Below are 17574 nucleotides of genomic sequence, written 5' to 3' on the forward strand. Positions count from 1 at the left end.
TTAGCTTGGACCTCTCCTCCGATGTTGAATGGAAGAGGGGAAAAGGGACATCCTTGTCTGCTGCCCTTTTTCAGTAGGATTGCTTTCATCTTCTCTCCATTGACTATGATGTTGGGTGTTGACTTTTTGTAGATAGCGTGCATTAACTTGAAGAATTTTCCTTCCATTCCTATCTTCTTGAGTGTCTTAATAATGAATGGGTGTTGGATGTTGTCAAATGCTTTTTTTGCATCTATCAATATTATCGTGTGATTCTTATCCTTTTCCTTATCAATGTGGTGAATAATGTTGATAGACTTTCAGATGTTAAACCACCCCTGCATCCCTGGAATGAATCCCACCCAATCAGGAGATGGATGATATGTTTTATATACTTTTATATTCTATTGGCCAATATTTTGTTAAGGGTTTTTGCATCTGTCTTCATTAGAATATCAGACTGCCGTTCTCTATTCCTGTGGGATCTTTGCCCTGTTTGGGTAGCAAAGTTATACTGGCTTTGTAGAATGAGTTTGGAGGGATTGCAATCTTTTCTATGCTCTTGAATAATTTGTGGAGGATCGATGTCAGCTCTTCCCTGGATGCGTGTCAGAATTCTCCTGTGAAACTGTCTGGTCTGGGAATTTTTTGTTGTTTGTTTCTTGTTAACCACATCTATTTCTTCTTTTGCTTTGGGTCTGTTGAGGTTTTTGATCTCGGAGTTAGTTAAACTTTATTGTGTCAACCTGGCCGATAAACACATGTAGGGTTAATTGAAGGGGGAAGAGATAAATGGCTCGGTGAGCCTTGCCTTTCTAGTTCTCAGGTCTCTTGCTTTGCGATGGTCACGCCAGGGTGCAGCTGCCTTAGCCAGTTCCCTGCTTCAGCTGGCAAAGTTCACTTCCTGTAAGACATCCTTGAGGAGAAGCTACATGGACCTACCCCGATGCAGCCCTGGGTGCTGGAGCACCCGTGTGGAGACCGCTGCCAGTGCTGAGATGCTTACACCTTCACTGATTCAGCTTTCCTCCTGCAGTCTGCATCATAGTGTGTGTTTTGTGAGATGAAGGAGGACTTTGTGGCTTGGTGTTAGACATATGGGTTAATGGGTTAATGTTGGACTTGTGGGTGTGGGAAACACTGGGTTTGGATGTTTTCTTGATGTGCACTAACCGTTTTTATAAAACTCTCTCTTACATATGAGTTTCTGTGGATTTGTTTCTCTAATGTACCCAGACTAACACACCCTCTATCTGGGATAATCTAGGAAGGGATTGTTTTTCGAAGTATTTGTCGATGTCTTCCACATTGTTGAATTGATTGGAGTAGAAACTTTCATACTACTTTGTGATTATCCTTTTAATCTCCTTGAGGTCTGTTGTAATTTCTCCTGTTTCATCCCTCATCCTGGCTATTGATGTTTGCTTCTTCCTTTCCTTAATTAGGCTTGCCAGTGATCTGTCAAATCTGTTGATTCTTTCAGAGAACCAACTTTTTCTGCATTGGTATTTTACATTGACCTCTTCTCTTCCCATTCATTTAACTCTACCCTGATTTTCGTTATTTCTTTTCTTGAAAAGAAGGGGTTGTTCTGTTGACTCTGTTCTAGTTTCTGGAGCTTTTGTGATAGGGTATCAGTCAAAAGGCTCTCTTCCTTTTTCATATATGTTTTTATTGCTATCAAGCTTCCTCTGATAACTCATTTCCACTAGTTTCTAGACACATCTTAATTTCCTCTGGAATCTGAGCCAGTATCCATTCGTGTTTGCCCTTGTTTTTAATGGCCGTTCTTTTATTGATCACTATATTTATGGTGCAGTGATCTGAGAGGGATGTCTGGAAAATCTCTATGTGTTTGAATTTGCACAGGCTGGACTTGTGTCCCAGCATGTGATCTCTTTTCAAAAATGAGCAATGTACATTTGAAAATAATGTGATTTTTTTTTTTTTTGCAGTTGAATGGAAAGCTCTATAAATGTCTATCAGGTACAGTTGACTAATTGTAGTGTTTACTTCTGTAGCCTCCTTGCTGAGCTTCTTTCCCAGTGATCTATCTTTCTCCATAGAGGTGTATTAAAGTCACCTGCTATGATTGCTGAATCTGTTATTTCTTTTTTCATCTTTTGAATAGTTGGTTAATTTTGCGGGTCTTCGTTAGGTGCATATATATTTATGATGCTCACTGGTTCCTGGTCTACTGATCTTTTAGGCATTATATAGTGCCCCTCTTTGTCTCTTGTGTTGGTTTGCACATTGAAGTCAATTTTGTCAGAGATTAGGATTGTAAGCCCTGTATTATTAAAGTTTCTGTTTGCCTGGTATATTTTCCACCAGCCTTTTCATTCTTAGTCTATTTTTGTCTGCGGGCTTAAGATGTGTCTCTAGCAAGTAACACATTTATAGGTTATGTTTTCTGAGCTGGGCTGAGCCTTTGTCTTTTAATGGGCAAGTTGAGGCCATTTACATTCAGAGTTATTATTCCATCTGTGGATTCATTGCTGTCATCTCATACCTTTTGCGTTGGGTGTTTTCCTATCTCCCTTCATATCTGTGTGCTGTGTTTGTGTGTGCGTGGGGCGGGTGTTCATTCTTGCCTTCTTTTCCTGCTGAGGCCATGTTATCTTGGTAATTGTTTTTGGTGTGTTGGCTTCTGGGTAGAGTTGGGTTATATGGTTGTCTCCTGCTTGTGCTTGGTGGATGTTGGTCTTCTGACCATAGTGAGTCAGCAATGATTTTTCCACAGGATTGGGTATCTTATAGAATATTCTTTGAGTTTTTCCTTGTCATGGAAGGCTCTTACTTCACTGCCTATCTTAATAGATCATTTGGCAAGGTAGAGGATTCTCAGGCTGGTGTTTTTTTCTTTCAGCTTTCAGATGTTACTCCACCCTCTCCTACTGTTCATGGTATCTGCTGATCAGTCTGAGCATATTCTTACCTGAGCACCATTGTACATGACCACCTTTTTTCCTCTTGCTGCTCTTAAAATTTTCCCCTTTTCCTTGAAGTTGGATAATTTAAATATTATGTGCCTTGGTGAGTTCTTCCAGTGGTTTAGTCTAATTGGTGTCCTCTATGCTTCCTGTATGATTGTCTGATTCTTATTCATTAAGGTGGAGAAGTTTGCTTCCAGAAATTCCCCCATTAATTTAGCTGTTAACTTCTTCTTTGTGTCTTGTTCTGGTAGACCAATTATTCAAATATTGTTCCTATTCATAGCATCTGTCATAGATCTCAGGTTCTCTTCTGCCTATTAGATTATATTGTTTGACTGTCTTTCCCAGTTGTTGAAGTCTGCCTGATTGTCCTCGAGATTTCTGGTATGATTCTCCACTTTTTTCTAGTTTGTTGATGTGGTCTGTGATCTTGTCTTTTGCTTTTGTTACCTCATCCACTATTTCTTGTATTTTCCGTTGGTGCATGGACTTCATTGCCTCTATCGTTGGCTTCATCCCCTCTATCGTGGACTTCATCTCTTCCATCATTACATTCTTATTCTGTGCTGCTTCCGTCATATCCTATATTACTCTAAGCTACATTCCAAAGATTTCTTATTGTGGCAGATTCATGTATGATTCTGCTATGAGCGTCATTGTGTTTACGATTTCATCTGCTGTTGCATTTTGTTTTTCTTGTTTTCTTGTTGAGGGTGTTAAGGTATGTTGCTGTTTGACTGTCATTTTGGAAGAACTGGGTACCATGTTTCTGGGAGACCAAGAGTCCCTGAGCTCTTTCTTTGTGTGCCTGCTAAGAGTGTTTTCAGGGTCTACTTGTGGCCTATACTATGGTGGTGGGTCTGACTGCCATGTAGGTAGGGTGCAGTGGTGACTCAGTGGCTGGCAGTGGTGGTGGGGCCTCAGAGTCTGGGATGAGGCAGATAACTGTAGGTATGCCATTGACTGGTTGGGGCAGGGCTGCAGCACGGGACATGGTCCTGGTCTGGAGTGTCAGGCAACAATTTCTAGCCTTTTAAAGACAGTCTGTGGAGCCCCAAACTTGTAGAGCCAGTTTTTCCTTTGGGCTGTGGCTATCAGCACCTGTTGGCTTTTCCCATTTTATGTTAAAATCTTAGGCTGTGCTCTGGAGATTAGCTTTCTGGCTACCTTGTTATGTTAAAGTTAAGCTAATGGACATAGTTCTGCGTGCTTACATTAAGTTATACAAAGGACCACAGCCTGGAATTGAAAGCATTTATATATATATATAATTTTTTTTTTTTACCTTTTTATAATGTGCTTGTGGGGTGCCCTGGTATTGGGGTTGTGCCACACTCTTCTTAAGGGAAGGAGACCAGCTTCACAGAGTGGTTTCTCGGCTAACTGGTTCTGAATTTTCCCCCAATCTCACTCCCGGCTCTATCTGGTTGTTCTCTGGGAAATTGTGTTCTGTTACAGGTAAATATCCAGCAGCTCTTCAATTTCTGCAAATTATTTTCTAATCATCTATTGTTACTCATGCTAGCAGGCATGGAGCTGGGAAGAGGAAGAAAGAGGATGGCTGATCTAGTCACTCTGTTCCTGGCTGGAGAGGGGAGTTGCAAAGCACTAGACTGCATATGCAGGGTGGATAGCAGTGAGGGAAACTCAAATGTGAGGTCTTGTGGCTAGCTGTCAGGCTTTTGGAGGCTCTCTGTGAGTCTGGGATTATGACCACTTTTTTTTTTTTTAAACATTTTATTAGGGGCTCATACAACTGTTATCCCAATCCATACACACATCAATTGTGTAAAGCGCTTTTGTACATCGTTTCTCAAAACATTTTCTCTCCATTTAAACCCCCGACATTAGGTATGACCACTTTTAGACAGCATCCTGGGGAAATTACTGCTCACTGCAGGTCTAGGATGCAGAAAGGGGTGGCAGATGCAATCCTGCTGGACCTGGAGAGGGGTTAGTGGAGCCTGCAGGTAGATGCTGTGAGCTTAGAGTTTTTCAGTGATTTCTTGAATCGCTTGATGGGTGAGAATCAAAGGGTGTGTGTGTCTGAACCAGACCCTAGTACACTGAATCTATTTTTAGCACCCAGTCTCCCAGTACTGACCTCCTTACTTCTTAATTTTCTGGTCTAACAGCAGGAGCTCCGGGTTGGTGATTCTACCTGTATGCCATCTTGACTCCCTGTCTCACAAATGTCACTTTAACAACAGGTTCACTGAACTCAACAAAAAATGTATTTATCAGTTCTGCCTCACTGGTATGAACCAGATAAATCCTACAAATTGTTTGAGCCCATTGTTGCAGCCACTGTCAATCAATCTTTTCCATGGTTTTCCTCTTTTTTTACTGCCCTTCTAATTTACCAAACACGATGTCTTTCTCCAGGGACTTCTCTCAACTGATAACATACCCAAATTCTGTGAGACATAGTCTCACAATCCTTGTTTCCCAGGAGCTTTCTGCTTGTACTTCTTCCAGGAAAGATTTCAAAAAATTCTTTTGGCTGTTCATGATACTTTCAATATATTTCATCAGCTCCATAATTCAAATGCATCTATTCTTCTTCAGTCTTCCTTGTTGCTAATTAAATGTTCAACTTTAACAATTGAAAATATTATATGTTCCTTGGGTCAATACACCATAGTCTTCAAAGTAACATCTATGCTTTTCAAAAAGATTAAATCCTTGACTTCAATCTTTTATCTTTTTATCATGATGTTACATATTGCTTCAGTTTTGAGTGTTTCTTTTATCTACATTTAGTTGGCTGAAATATTTGATCTTCACCAATGTTTTTAAAGTCCTCCTTACTTTCAGCAAAAAAAGTTGTGTCATTTTCATATTGCACATTGTTAATACTTTCTCCAATCATGATACCACATTCTTCTTAATATAACCATCTTCTCTGATTATTTGTTCAGCATACAAACTGAATGAGTATATTGAGCGAATGCAATCCTTTTGCACACCTTTCCTGATTTTAAACCATTCTGTATGTTCTTGTACTTTGTGCACAACTGCCTCTCGATCCATGTATAAGTTCAACATGAGCACAATATAGTGTTCTGAAATTTCTGTTCTTATCAAGGTTTTCCATAGTTTATTATTTTCCACACATTTGAATAGTAAATAAAGCACATGCAAGCATCTTACAGTGTTCTCTGCTTTGAGCCAAGATCCACCGGACATTAGTAATGATATTCCTTGTCCCACATCCTCTTCTGAATTCAGCCTGAATCTTTGGAAGCTCCCTGTCAATGTACTGCTGCAACTCTTATTGGATCATCTTCAGTAGAATTTTATATGCATGTGATATCAATGATATTATTCTATAATTTGAGCATTCTTTTATCTTTCTTTGGAACAGGTACACTTATGAATCTCACTCAGTCAGTCATCTTTCTTCCAAATTTCTTGGCATAGATGAATAAGGGCTTCCAATGCGTCATTATATTGTTGAAACATTTTAATTGGTTTTCCATCAATTTCTGGAGCTTTGTTTTTGACAGATATCTTCAGTGCAGCTTGGACTTCTTCCTTTAGAGCCATTTATTCTTGATCATATACTACCTATTGAAATGGTTGAATATGGACTACTTTTTTGCTACAGTGATTCTGCAAATTCTTTCCATCTTATTTTAAAACTTTCTGTATATTTCAATATTTTTCCTACAGACTTGCAATATTAGACCTTGAGGCTTGAATTTTTTATTCAGTTCTTTCAGTTTAAGATTCATTTGTTTTTCTAGCAGAGCATGTTCTTCAACTTTGGTTTTAACTATAGGTCTTTGCACATTTCATTATATCTTATTTTTCTTCTTGAGTTGCTCTTTGGAATTTTCTGTTCAACTTTTATATTTAATTTCATCCATTTGCCTTAGATACTCTATAATTAAAAGCAAGTTTCAGTCTCGTCTGGCATTCACTTCGATCTTTTCTATCTTTCTTGTCTTTTTAATAACATTTTGCTTTCTTCATGTATGACATTTTAGATATCCCTCAGCTTATTAGTCTGTCATTAGTGTTCAATGTGTTAAATCTGCTCTTTGAGTTATTCTTGAAATTCAGGTGAAATGACCTCAAGGTCATACTTTCCTTTTATTTTAATAAATCATTTTATTGAGGGCTCTTACAGCTCTTACAACAATCCATACATCAATTTTATCAAGCACATTTGTACATTTTGTTTTGTTGTAAAAAGGTTGTTGAGATGAAGTTGTTGGTCTTGCAATTGTATCATGTCATCTCCAGCTTTATTTCTTTTACCAAGGCCATATTTCCCCTTACTGTTTCTCATTGTTTTCAACGTTTGCATTACAATCACCAATAATTATCAATGCATTTTGATTAAATTTGGTCAATTTCAGACTGAAGAAGTTGGTAGAAGATTGGAGGAAGATTCATTACAACCTGTGATATGCAGATGACACATCATTGCGTACTGAAGGTGACATGGATTTGTAGCCCTTACTGATGAAGATGAAAGAATACAGATTTCAGTATGGATGACAGCCCATTGTAAAGAAAACAAAAATATTCATAATTAGTCCAATAGACAACATCTTCATAAACAGAAAAGATTCAAGTTGTCAAGGTTTTCATTTTGCTTGGATCCACAAGCAAGCTCATGGAAGCAGCAGTCAAGAAATCAAAAGATGTATAACATTGGGCAGATCTACTTCACAAGACCTTTTTAAAGTATATGTCAATTGAGCACTAAGGTGAGTTTGACGCAAGCCATAATTTTTTTTCTTATCATCTCTTTGCATGTGAAAGCAGAATAATGAATAAAGAATACCTGCGAAGATTTCATGCATTTGAATTGCTGTATACACTTAAGTATAAGCCGACCTAAATATCAGCCGAGGTACCTAATTTTATCCCCCAAACTGCATTTAAAATGTGCTGGAAAAACTCGGCTTATACACGAGTATATATGGTACGTATTGGTGAAGAATATTGAAAGAATCATGGACTGCTAGAAGAACAAATGAGTCTCAAGTACTTTGGACATCTTATCATAAGTGACTAGGTGACACATCATACTTGGTAAAGTTGAGGGCCACTGTTAAAAGAGGAAACAGATGAATTGAGAAAGTGATTGCACCAATAAACTCAAAGGTAATTGTGATAATGGTTCAGAATCAGGCAATGTTTCATTCCGTTTTAGGTAGGGTAGTTATGAGTTGTATCTGATGAATGGCACCAAGCAACAACAAAGATCTTTTTTTTTTTTTTGTAAAAATAGATATTTTGTTTTGCAGCACCCTTTGTTAGAAGGACTGTATCTACTCCCATTTAATGGCTTTGATCAGTCCAAAGATCATCCAGGTGTCCTTAAGTGCATGTATTTACTGCTGTATTCTCCATGCTGTTTCATTGTTTTATGTTTCTGTTGTATTAATATTAGCTATTTTGGCTATGGTTTTTGTGTTTTTAGATGACAAGTTGTGAGGCCTCTTACTTTGTTCTTCCTTAATGCTTCCTTCCCTAATTGGCTTCTCTTTCTATTCCTTATAAAATTAGTATTTAGTTTTTCAATCACTTTAGAGAATTATATTGGTATCTAAATTGGGATTGTATTGTATTTGTAGATCAATTTTGAGTAGTTTTAACATTATCAGAATATTAATCTTCCTATCCATGAACATGTTTTATTCTTCTATTTATGTAGGTCTGTCCCTATTAGTTTCTTATAATAGTGCTTTGTAGTTTTCTCTTTATAGGTTTTTATATATCTGGTTAGATTTATTCCCAATTATTTCATCTTTTGTTGGTTATTGTAAATGGTATTGTTTTCCTGTTTTCTTTTCTTATTTGATTGCTCTGACTGAAAGTCCAGTAGAGTCTTGAAAATTAGTGATGATAATGGACATCCTTGTCTGCTTCCCCTTCACCAATGCTTTCAGTCTCTCTCCATTGAAACTAATGTTGGCCTTTGGTTTTGCATATAAGGCCTTAAGTATTTCAGTTTGATGAAAGGAATGGGTGTTGAATTTTTTCAAATGCTTTTTCTGCATTGATTGATATCACTTTGTAGGATTTTTATTTTGTTTTATTTATATGTTGGATTATGCTGATTATTTTCTAAGGATTAATCACTTTTTCATACTACTTGATCATGATGTGTTATTATCTAAATATGTTGTTGATTTCTATTTGTTAAGGATTTTATTAAGGATTTTTATTTTTGAATTTATGAGAGATATTGGTGTGCAGTGTTCATCTTTAGTGATGTCTTTATCTTCTTTTGGTATTAGGATTATGGTCACTTCATAAAATGAATTCAGAAATAGTCCATCCTTTTCCATATTTCAGAATATTTTAGATGGAATTGATGTTAGCTTGTCTTGAAATGTTTGGTAAAATTTGCCAGTGAAACTATCTGGTCCAGTGCTTTTGTTGTTCCATTGGCAATATTAAGGTGTTTTTTTTAACGACTTATGTAATGTCTTTGTTTGTTATGAAGCTATTCAAATTTTATACCCGGGTCTATGTCAAATTAGGTAGGTAAGTAGTGTGTTTCTAGAAATGTGTCCATTTCTTCTAGGTTTTAAAATTTGATGGAATTCAGGTCTTAATACTATTCTGTTATTTTTTTAATTAAGTTAGTTCTGTTGTGGTACCATCATTTAATTTCATATTAATGCTTTTTACATCTTTTTTTCACCCTAAACTGGTTGCTTTAATTCCAGGTGGTACAGAATTCTGGGCATAACAAAGGCTGAAGAGCAACTCTGGTAGAATTCTGGACTGGGTTCACTCTGACCTTACAGCTAAGTTGGGAATGGCTGAGTGGGAAAACTAAAGAGATGAACCATTATATGATTTCTTTTTCTTCTTTTTTAAAAACGTTTATTCTTAAATGTACAGCAGGCTCCAAGAAAACACTTCATTCTAACTATAGATGACAACAGATTTATAGTAGGGATCCAGATGTTTGAACAGGAATGGAATCAAGAGTCATCATCGCCTCAGTCACCAAAAACAACCTACCTTTTGCCAGATTTCTTAATTCCATCTGTGGCCAGGAGGCTCTTGCCCATGGTCCATGCTTTTAGCTCCTTGAGTTTCTTCTGCTTTTCTTTCCATTTCTGCTTGAAAGCCTTATCTTCCTTTCCATTTCCTTAGTTGGTTTCTTGTCTTGTTTCAGGGGCTTCTTGCCACTGTCAAGGCCTGACATGGTGCCTGCCACCCCTTCCCCAGACCTGCCACTGAAAATCAGAGCTCCTGACCCCTACCTCTTCTGTGCCTACACTACAACAGGGCCTGCCAGTCCAGAAGTTGAACCTTATTTTTTTATCCTTTTGTTAGATTTTCCATTTGTTTTTCCATTATATTAATTCTTTCAAAAGAGGAGCAGAGCCTATGATGGGAGAGGGGTGGCAACTGAACAATAAAATTTTATTAAATAAGAAGAGTTGAGATATATCTGTTTTATAAGAAACACAACAGAAAAGGGATTTGGTTAAAGGAGTAATTGTATACCGAGGTAGAGGGTTGTTGGATTGGCTCTAAATTTAGTGTAGACGGAAGAGTATATGGAAACCATCATCATTTTTCTTTTTATGATTGTTATTGGTACCTTCTTTTCCTTCCATTGTAAACTGATGCTTGAAAGGAAAATATGCATTAACAGGATGAAGGAGGGATTTTCTAACAGGTAGTGGGGCTGGGGTCCTAAAGTGGCTTCGTACCTGTACCACCAGGAGTGCCAATTGTTCCAAACCAACCAGAATGAGGACAACCAACATACATGTGGGATGGAACTGTGATAAAATTTGGCCCCAACTTGATCTGGAGGGTCTTTCGTTTTTCTTTTTATCCATGATAATGAAACCATTTGATTGTTGTTGTTAGGTGCCATTGAGTCGGTTCTGAATCATAGTGACCCTATGCGCAACAGAATGGAATACTGCACAGACCTGTGCCATCCTTGCAATTGTTCCTATGCCTGAGCTCATTGTTGCAGCCACTGTGTCAATCCATCTCATTGAGGGCCTTCCTCTTTTTTATTGCCCCTTCTCTTTACCGAAAATTATGACTTCTCCCATGAGCTGGTCTTTCCTGACTATATGTCCAAAGTATGCAAGATGAAGCTTTGCTGTCCTTGCCTTAAGGAGCATTCTGGACTTACTTCTTTCATGACAGATTGGTTGTTTTTTTAAAACCGTTCATGGTACTTTAATTATTCTTCTCTAGCTCCAAAATTCAAATGCGTAGATTCTTCTTCAATCTTCTTTGTTAAATGCCAACTTTCACATGCATATGAGGCAATTGAAAATACCATAGCTCGGGTCAGGCACAACTTAGTCCTTGCTTTTCAATACTCCAAAGAGGTCTTGTGAAGCAGGCTCAACCAATGCAATGTGTCATTTAATTAGTTGATTGCTGATTCCACAATAATTGATTATGAATCCAAAAAGACAAAATCCTTGACAACTTCAACCTTTTTTCCATTTATCATGATGCTACCTATCATTCCAGTTATGAGTATTTTGGTCCTCTTTACATTGAGTCATACTCCATACTGAAGGCTGCAATCCTTGATCTCCATCAACCAGTGCTTTAAGTCTTGCTCACCTTTAGCAAGTAAGTTGTGTCATCTGCTTATTGAAGTTGTTAATAAACCTTCCTTCAATCTTTTTTTGACATTATTCTTCATATAAGCCAGATTTTCTGATTATTTGCTCATCCTATAGACTGAATAAGTATGGTGACAGGATACAAACCTGACACATTTCCCAATTTTAAACCATGCAGTATTCCTGTGTTCTGTTTGCACAGCCACTTCTTGATCCATGTCCAAGTTCATCGTAAGCACAATGAAGTGTTCCGGCATTTCCATTCTTCTCAAGGTTATCCAGATTTTATTATGGTCCACACAGTTGAATGCCTTGGCGTAGTCAAGAAAACTCAAGTAAACATCTTTCTGATATTATCTGCTTTGAGCCAAGATCCATCTGACATCAGCACTGAGATCCCTTGTTCAATATCCTCTTATGAATTTGTCTTGAACTTCAGGCAGTCCCCTGTCAATGTTCTGCTGCAAACATTGTTGGATGAGCCTTAGCAACAAAAAAATCTGAGAACAGAAAAACTACTTGTGGTAGTTACATAATCTGTTGTCAATTTGAGACTTAAGAATGAAAGGGTGGATTTTAGCATGTCAATCAGGTTGCAGCTTGATGACCTCATTTGGAGGCACTAGGAGATAAATAGCTCACTGGAGTCAGAACACAGGCACACTCTCTGTGAGCCTTCCCTGTCTAGAAGACACATGGAACTACTCTAGAGCCCAGGAGCTGAAGGATCCATGTGAAGACCCCTTCCAGCACCAAGATGCTTCCACTGCCACTGGATCCGCAAGAATTTCCACCCACTGGCCAGTGATCTTCCTGTATTCGGTGTCATTGCATGTTTTTCATAAGTCTGAAGAGGAATTTATAGATTGGTGTCAGACATACGGACTAATATTGAGTTTATGTACTTGATCTGGACTGGGCTGGGATGCTTTCTCAATATTCAATTGCTCTTGTATGTAAAGCTCTCTCTTGTGCACATATTAGTGTCTGAATTTGTTTCTGTAGTCAACCCAGACTAACACACTACTGAAGATCATCCAACCCCAAATAACTCATTTGATTAGTGTGGGAAAATTAAGAACTTAATGCTTTTCCTAAATTGGTTTGCTTATTTGTTTAAGAAATTCCTTATAGAAACATCTTATTTGTTGGATCTGCTAGATAAATTATTCATCTGGGAACATCCAAGGAGGTATGACACCTGAATAAGGAAGCCTAAATAAACAGAAATCAAGGCACCAAAAAAAAAAAAAAGTTGATGCTACTGTAAAGCATGCGTTCATTATAATCTGAATTCTGGAGCAGACAGCCTCATCGTTCTCCTATGAGAGTGGCTTGTAGATTGAACAGTCAACTTTATAATTAGCAGCCCACAGCATCATCAATGCTTACTTTTAGAATAATGGACTTACACAATATTTGGGCTTTTTCAATGGACCCATTTCTGTTAGCATCATGTCCTCCATGACTTATTATGAAGTGGTTCACAGATTCCTCGTTATTCTGTAACATTGCATGACATTCGACTATGTGTATGTACAATTGTATGTTTATCCATTCATTTATTGAATTCAGGCTGTTTCCATCTCTTTTCTATGTTGAATAGTGCTGCAGTTAATATGGGTGTGCATAAACCTCTCTGGTTCCTAGCTATTATTTCTTTAAGATATACATCTAGTAATATAATTGTTGATTCAAATAGTATTTCTATTTTCAACTTTTTATGGAAGCCACATATCATATGTTAGGCATTTTTCTAGCCACAATAGCAGTGTATGAGAGTTCCACCTGTCCACACTTTCATCAGGATTTACTGTTTTCTATCTCACAGAATTCTCATATTATTGTTGGTGTGTGATAATATCTCATTGTTATTTTGATTTACAACTCTCTAATGGAAATGATCATAAGCATTTCTTCATGTATTTGTTTGACCCCTTACATTTCCTCTTTGATGAATTGTCTGCCCATGTCTTCACATTTTTTGTTGTTTGTCTTATTGTTGAGGTCAAGTTTTCTATAAATTTTTTAATTAGTCCTTAGTCCGATGTGTTCCACCAAAAATATTTTGGAGAAGTATTTTCATGGGCAAAAGCATTTAATTTTTAGAGAGTCTGTCAAATTGTTTATCTTTTGGTCTTTGTATACTTTTGCTTATGTTTGCTAGTCTACTTATGCCATAAAGCATGGTTTGTACATTTGCCCCTATATTTTCTTTGATGACCTTCACAGTGTCAGGCTTTAGTTTTAGGTAATTGATTAATCTTGAATTCGATTTTGTACAATATATTGTATGAGTTATGAATAATGATTGCCTTTTCTGCAAATGGATATTTAGTTTTGCCAGCATCATTTGTTAGACTTTCTTTTCCCCATTTAATGGATTTTGGTTTATGTTTGCTGTTTTAATAGTACCAGATTGTTTGGCCATCATACCTGTATAGTAGTTTGTGAAATTAGGAAGTGTTTGACCTCCAACTTTGTTATTTTTTTTTCTGTGGTGCTTTCCTTATTTGGTATTTCTTTCATTTCTATATAAAGTTAGTAATTTTTTTTATCTTATTGAAGACTGTTGATGGAGTCTGGCTTGGGATTGCATTCTGTCAGTATATCACTTTGGGTATTTTTGACATTTTGGTACTATTAAGTCTTCCTAAAAAATCCCAAGTGGAACTTTCAAGTAAGCATTAGATTCTTAACTACAAAGTTGATGGTTCGAATTCATCAGCTGCCCCCCTGGAGAAAGATGAAGCAATCTACTCCCATTAAGATTTGCAGCCTTGGATACCTTTCACAGTGTCACTATAAATCAGAATAAACTCAAAGGCAGTGGGTTGTTTTTAGGTTTTATTTTGATCTTCCTACCTATTCATTAGTATAAGGAGACCTGATGGTTCAGTAGCTTAAAAGATTAGGCTGATACAAAATAAATGGATGGGTCAAACACACTAGCCTCTCAGAAGGAAAAAGACGAGCCAGTCTGCTTTCACAAGAATTTACAGCCTTGGAAACCATATAGATCAGTTCTACCCTACCCTATATGGTCATTATGCATTTTTTAAAAATGACATAATGGCAGTAGTTATCCATTAGCAAATGCAAGTCTTTTGTATCTCTGGTTAGTTTTATTCCTGAATATTTTAGCTTTTAGATAACTATTTTAAGTGTTATTTTTCCATTACTTTGTTTTAAGAGTTCTCTTTGGTGGTGTAAAGTAATCTGGAAAATTTTAAATATTGATCTTATATCTGGCCACTTTGTTGAAATTTTCAATTACTTCCAATAGTTTTCTTGTTGAGTATCTGGGATTTTCTATAGACAAGATCATATCTGCAAATAGGGAGTGTTTCACTTCTTCCTTACCAATTTTAATGCCTTTTATTTTGCTTTCTTGCCTTATAGACCCAGCTAGGATTTTCATTTAAATATTGAATATGAGAGCTTATAGAGAGCATCCATATTTGGTTCCTGTTCACAAGGGGAATGGGTTCAGTCATTCTTCATTGAGTATAATGTTGTTTGTTGGGTTTTTGTATATATCCTTAATCATGTTGAAGAATTTCCCTGCATTCATATTTTGCTGAGAGTTTTTTATCAGAAATGAGTGCTGGATTTTATCAAAAGCCTTTTCTGCATGTATTGATATGATTGTGGGGTTCTTTTCCTTTATGCTGTTTGTTTTATGTTGATTGTTTTTCTAATGTTGAAGAAACCTTGTATATCTTTTGATTTTTAGTCTATTTTTGTCTTTATGTCTAAGGTGTTTTTCTTGTAGACAGCATATTGATGTGCCATGTTGTCATACCAGTAGTACTACTTTGTCTCCTACAGGTGCATTTAATCCATTTAAATACAGTGTAATTATCAATAATTTAAAATTCATTTCATTTTTGTTGTGTTATTTTTTTGTGGTCCTCCTGGTTTCTTTGTTCCACATAATTCTATGTACAGATTCATTTCATTTATGGGTTTTCTGATCATTTCTTTCATTACTGTTGTTTTAGGGTTTACTAAATATTCTTTTCTTCATGATTTTATATTTCATAATTTTCTTTAAAGTTATCCTGTAATTAATGTTCTTCTTCCCAAATTTAAAACAACCTGTTCTATCTTTTTTATCATCTTGACTTCTTCTCAATAGGAAAGTTTGTAAATATCATCAGGGAGATTCAGCAGTATTGTTATTAGTGTTGCAGATCATACATGCTTTGGTTTATTCCAATAAAAAGCTTGTTTAAACCTGTCTCTGTGAATAGTGAATGACTGTTGAAAGTTGACTGAGTAATATACTTGGCTTAGTCTTGTTAAGAAGCCTTTAAAGAAATATGTAATCAAAACAGTGGCGTGCTAGGCAAGTTATATTCAAGGCAGACAGTAAGCGAGAAGACTAGGATACCTGTTTTTTGTGGTTCTTAAAAGGGTAATACTGATAGATTATCTTGAAGGTCACAGGAAGACTATAGGGATTATTACAAAGAAGATTTGAGGGAGACCCAAAGCTCATCTGTGGACAATTGGACATTCCCTCACAGAAGGTTCACAAGAAGGGGACGAGTCAGCCAGGATACAGCATAGCACTGACGAGACACACATTTCTCTAGTTCTTTAATACTTCCTCCCCACCCCCTTCCCTATGATGACCCCAATTCTACCATACAAATCTTTCTAGACCAGAGAATGTACGCTGGTACAGATAAAAGCTCTTGACACACAGAATCCAGGACAGATACAACCCTCAGGAACAATCATATGAGTAGCAATACCATGAGGGTAGGGGGAAGGTGGGGAGAGAGAAAGGGGGAACTGATTACAGTGATCAACATATAACCGCCCCCGGTGGGGGGGGGGCGAACAACAGAAACGTGAGTGAAAGGAGACAGCGGTCATTGTAATATATGAAAATAATAATAATTTGTAAATTACTAAAGATTCATGAGGGAGGGAGGGTGGGGGAGGAAGGAAAAATTGAGCTGATACCAAGAGCTCAAGTAGAACATTTTTTTAAAATGGTGATGGCAACATTTACAAATGTGCTTAATACAATTGATGTATGGAACTGTAAGATCCCCCAGTAAAATGATTTATTAAATTTTAAAAAAGAAAATGGAAAACTGCAGTGGTGAGGAAAATGGCAGGAATTGAGGTACTGGTGAATTTATTTTTCCTCATGACAATACACTTGTTTATTCTTCAAGGGTAGCAGGGACTGTCCTATAAAATTGCTTTGGGAAATCTTACCCCATAGATCATTCAGACCCAATTTGTCCTTTGAGAAATATATTTTGTATTAAAACAAATAACATGAAAAGGAACTTGATATGTCTCCCCAGGATATCAAAGCTACCATTTTTATGCAGTGTAACTCAAAGAGCAAAATTATTTGGGAAAGGATTAAGGATATAGAAACACCAATTTTAGAAGTTTGTGCGCCTAGATGGAGAATATGTTGACAATGTTGTTGTATATGCGATTCATTCCCAACTCATAATGACAGAACTAAGCATTGCCCTAACCGGTAGCACCCTCCTAATTGTTGTGTTTCAGCCTAGTTTTGCAGTCACTGGGTCCATCTATCTTATTGAGGATATTCCTCTTTTTAAATGACCCTCTAATTTACCAAACATTGTGTCCCTTTCCAGGAAACTGGTCTTTCCTAAAAACATGTACAAAGCATATGAGATGAAATCTTGTGATCCTTGGTTCTAAGGAGAATTATTTCTGTAGTTCCTCTAAGATAATATGTATATCCTAGAAGCTCATGGTACTTTCAATATTCTTCATCAACACCATAACTCAAGTGCACCAGTTATTCTGATTCCTCCTTATTCATTATTCAACTTTCACATGGATAGAAGGCAATTATAAATACCATAACATCTATCAGGCACATCTGAATTCCCCAAGCGACATACTTGTCTTTACAACTTTAAAGTAATCTTGTGCAGGAGATAAACTTTAAAAAACAACTTTTATTGGGGGCTCTTACATCTTTTATTCCAATCCATACACTCATTCAGTGTGTCAAGCACATTTGCACATATGCCGCCATCATCATTTTCAAAGCATTCTCTTCC

At 36.8% G+C, this 17574-nt stretch overlaps 1 protein-coding gene and 1 pseudogene across 1 annotated transcript in view; one reads left to right on the forward strand and one right to left on the reverse strand.

Moving 5' to 3' along the window:
* HDX (highly divergent homeobox) overlaps positions 1 to 17574 on the forward strand; it is a 197482-nt gene that overhangs the window by 68494 nt on the left and 111414 nt on the right. The gene's annotated exons all lie outside the window — the stretch shown is intronic.
* Positions 9908 to 10098, reverse strand: LOC115872032 (annotated as a pseudogene).

The sequence above is a fragment of the Echinops telfairi genome, unplaced genomic scaffold (genome assembly GCF_000313985.2).
Source record: "Echinops telfairi isolate 266 unplaced genomic scaffold, ASM31398v2 ScPeMD7_7419;HRSCAF=8457, whole genome shotgun sequence".
NCBI lineage: Eukaryota > Metazoa > Chordata > Mammalia > Afrosoricida > Tenrecidae > Echinops > Echinops telfairi.